Genomic DNA, 4,471 nt, shown 5'->3' with positions numbered 1-4,471 from the left:
ATGTCATGACCAATGCCACTTCACAAACCTAGTTAGGCCTTTATTGTTCCATATTAAGAAATAGAAATAAAAAAATTCAATTAAATTATCAAAGCCCACCTGATGCAGATACCACTAAACAGATGATTCAAATTTGAATATCCATTTACATCTCTATTTAAGACTCTTGACATGAGAGGAGAACCTGAGATTATTAAGTGCCCAATAACCTCTCCTCTAGTCGATGTGAGATTAAAAGAGACATACCCCTCACCAGGTAATTTTTTGACCTTACGCCTTAACCCTTCATCCATCGACAACTGAATTGATATAGATCCATGCCCAAATCGCCAAACTGACTCCTAGTCAGGCAATCTCAGAAAGGTGCCTCCCACCCAAATAAAATACTCTCTCTCTCTCAAAACTTTATAAACGCAAACAAACCAGACATTTTCCATTAATCAAAACTACGGACATCAAGCATAAACCGAAGAAATTAAAAGAAAATTATAGAAAGAGAAAATATTGATACTTACTCCCTTTCAAGGATTTAGACTCCCTTGACAACCAACCTAACAAAAGGTAAATAAAAGAAAATTTCATTAGTTTCAGGTTCAGAACAATGAACTAAAATGAATAGAGGAAGAACAACTACTAAATGTCCATCACCTCTTTTATGAGATGGGTGTGCTTGGAGAGAAGAAGAAGAACCGGCGACCCCAAACATAACTCTCTCTCTCTCTCTCTCTCTTGTTTGTGTGCCTGCTAGTGCTGATATGCCGAAGAAGAGGGATGGAATTTATAAGAGAAGTTTAACAAATCTGATGTTGTTGTGTTCAAATAATGAGCGTCTTGATTTCTTTCAATTCTTTTTCATAAAATATTTATCTGGAATGTACATGTCCATTTTTTTGGGTAATTTACAGCGTCTCCCCCTAGAGAATGCCACTATTAGAGAGACATCCCCTGCATGATACCAAATTATATTCAAACCCCTTGCCTTCGGTCGCTGTTAAGTTAGGAGTTGAAATAACTATCATAAACCCACAAAGAGTTTATGGCACCTTAAATTTGGGATATAATTTGAGTTTTCAGAAAAATCCGCCACCATTGAGAGCATGGAGATAAGCAAGTACACTTGTTATAGTTCCCACTAGAGTTAGTATGGAGATTAGATTTGAGGAAATTTGCAGCAATATTAGTTGTGAGGGTCCCCTTTTTTGATAAGTGGCACCACCATCTATCAGGAGCAGGTGACAATGGCATATTAAAAACCAGATTAGCTACACTGGTTAGTATTGAAATGATACGGTTATGAATTGTTGGTTTCAGCTGAAAACTCAGAAAGAACCCACCATGTTTTTTTCTTTTTTTGGACCGTTGAAGCCCTTATTATGGAGGCATAATCCACCTTACCCAATTCAGACAAGGCAATTCAATCCACCACTCTCAAAACCCATAATAAAATACTTATAAAGTAAAGATTACATTCTTAAATCAATTTTGTCCTCTCAAATGATGTAACAAAGATCACTTGAAAGAGAGTCATCACTATAGAAAATCAAATTTATTATAAATTTGTGTGCAAAATTAACTAACCACCATACTGGGTAGTAATAAACTTCTAACTTGCATTCAACTAGTCACCTATAGCAGATACAACTGTTTCATCGTGTAGCTTGCCCCAAACGTTTCTTTTGGATTAGCCTAAGTTGAACCCAGCTTCCTAGATAGCATCATGCCCACCATTTAAACTGCCTAACCACAACCGACCAAGAGGAGCCTCAAAGCTTGGCTCAATTAAACCGATTGTCTTGCCACAACCCCAGCCTGAGACCCCACCTCATACACTCAACTTCTTAATGCCCACCATTTCTCCACGTCCTTAACCACAAGCGATCCTAGGCAGCCTCTAAGCTGGGGCCCAGTTAAACCAATTGTCAGATTTTACACCTAATCATTCGATGGTTCCATCTGAAAATCAATTCCATTAGGACGTGGTTGCTGGGCCCTAACCAAACATTGGGTTGTTATGAGTTACTTGTGGTGAATTCTGATGGGTCATGGCAAACACTAGGGATCTCTTGCAAAGGAAAAGATGAATTATCCCTACTTTGATCATCATTAGACATGGAACTCCCGATGTGTGTAAGCGTACAAAATCCATTATTTCCATAACTTTCCCTTTTTGAGAATCCAGGGGGGGTGGCTTAATGAAGGAAAATTCGAATTTTCCTGATGGTTCCATATTGAAACTTAGCTTTGAGGAATTAAAATGGTTAATAATTGGTCATGTAATGAAATTTAGCTTTGAGGCATTAAAATGGTTAATAATTGGTCATGTCTTGCTTCCTGACTATTATTGGATTGCGTGGCTCCATGACTACAATCTGATGGATATCTTCGGCCATAGGCCGTAGTACTCAATGGCTATAATCAACTGCTGTCACATCTTCTCCTACCAAATTATGTTGGGTTTTTTATAGACTCTCTAGCCGTCATTGTTTGGACATGGATTTGGATCTTCTTGAGAATTTTGAGTATGTCCCTCATCAGAATTCCTCGCACTTCGCCAAGTCTGGACTACCATCTTTTCTTCCAAGGGTCCCATAAGGCGTGGTAAAAGGTATTTGAAAAAATTTCATACTTTAGACCTTTGATCATTCGTGGATGTGCCAGAGCCCTTTTGGGGCTAAAAGGTTATGATACCTAGCTTGAAGTTCTTCCTTATGCGTCGATAGCTCTAAGGACTTAAATACAATAAAAATTCTAAGGAAAATTGACTGGACAAACTGAAAATAAAATATGGAATTTACTTTAATGGGTCATGTAATACCAACTTAAGGAAATGGAAAGACGAGCCATCTTACTTGGAAGCATACAATAGTAAATTATTCTACTTGGAAACATGAAAAGGAACTGTCCTAATTGGAAAAAAAGTGCTTAAAAGAAACTACTCTACTTGGAAACTTGTAAAAGAATGAAGGTTTTTGAGTGTGCTCCGATTGCCGATAACTCTTTTATACTTACTAGATGATTATAAACGGTAACTTTATGATTGATTCATTTGCCCTCCACTTGTGTGAATGGTTACAAACTTATCTTTGAGTCATAATTGGGTGCAAACAGATTCATATGTATGCTTCTGGGGACATAATATGTCTGTCTGGAAGTCGTTCGATGAAATGCCGCAAAAGAACTTGTTTCATGGAATGCCACGGTCCATGGTTATGCTAAGTGTGGTGATTTTTTTGCTGCCTGAGAAACCTTTGAATTGATTCCTGAATGGGATGTTGTATGTTGGACCATAGGGAGGCCTTAAGTCTCTTTGAAAGAATGCATCTTGTAGAGCTAAAAGCCAATGAGGTTACCATGGGACTGTGTACTGCGCCAAATGCTTAAATGAGGGGAGAATGATGCACCATTATGTAAAAGATAGTGGAATTCCTCTGGGATCTGGCTCTGCAGACTTCACTAGTGGACATGAGCTCGCAACAGAACAGAAAAAATAGCTTAATTCAGAATGCAATGACTGGAGGGTTTGCTAGCCATGAATTTTTAAGAGTCATTTTGTATCAACCCAAAACTCGGTATAAGGTTATGGTCACACTCTCACAGATGCCGATCAAATGATCAAGGAATAAAACAGTTCATCTATGATTAAAACTATAATATCCTTCATAACATGTGTTAAGTTTGTCTCAAATTCTTGATCTGTTTTGAAGAGTGACCCGTTCCGACATATTTTGGTGGCGAACTCGAATGGAAAGTTTTCTGAGATCTGTGATGGAAGCAGAGGCCCCCGCGGTATGGTTTGACTGGCTTGACAGCGACCCGATGGGTCTACCCGCGACTTGGAGTATATAATGTACTATCATCTTGTTAAGTATTGTCACTGTAATTTGGGGTTTTTTCGAGCTAAGGTTTCAGGGTGAGTTTTCTCACCAATGCTTGGGTGTAATCTCTCTTTTCTGTATAGTGAAACATTTTCTTCTTCGCATGAGGACGTAGCACACCACATCGGTGTGTGAACCTCATTAAATCTCTATGTTGTGTGGATCTATTGTCTTGGTTTATTTTCATATTTCTTGTATTTGCTCTAACAACATGCAACAACAACTTCTTAGTTTAGAGTTTAATATATTAGAGTATCAGGATCTTTCCCTGGAGGCAAGACTTACAACCCAACTTCATATAAAAAATTTACAAATCCCACAGGGTAATACAAATTATCCATTAATTGCAAAAATGAATAATAAACTATAATTGGAACTTGAAACAACATCTACTTGGCTGACTCCTTCCTGGTTCGATGGCTTTGATCTATAGAAAAAAAATATATATATGAGAATGGGCTAAACTCGACAACTCCGTGAGAGAAATCTTCCTAAATAACAAAAAAAAGAGAGAAATCTTCCTAGTTATATTCACACCTACATACAACAATAATATATAATGCATATACATATATAAAAGTACCAACCTAAATGTG

The sequence above is a fragment of the Macadamia integrifolia genome, unplaced genomic scaffold (genome assembly GCF_013358625.1).
Source record: "Macadamia integrifolia cultivar HAES 741 unplaced genomic scaffold, SCU_Mint_v3 scaffold_5A, whole genome shotgun sequence".
Lineage (NCBI taxonomy): Eukaryota > Viridiplantae > Streptophyta > Magnoliopsida > Proteales > Proteaceae > Macadamia > Macadamia integrifolia.
Note: the sequence above shows the minus strand (reverse complement) of the source record.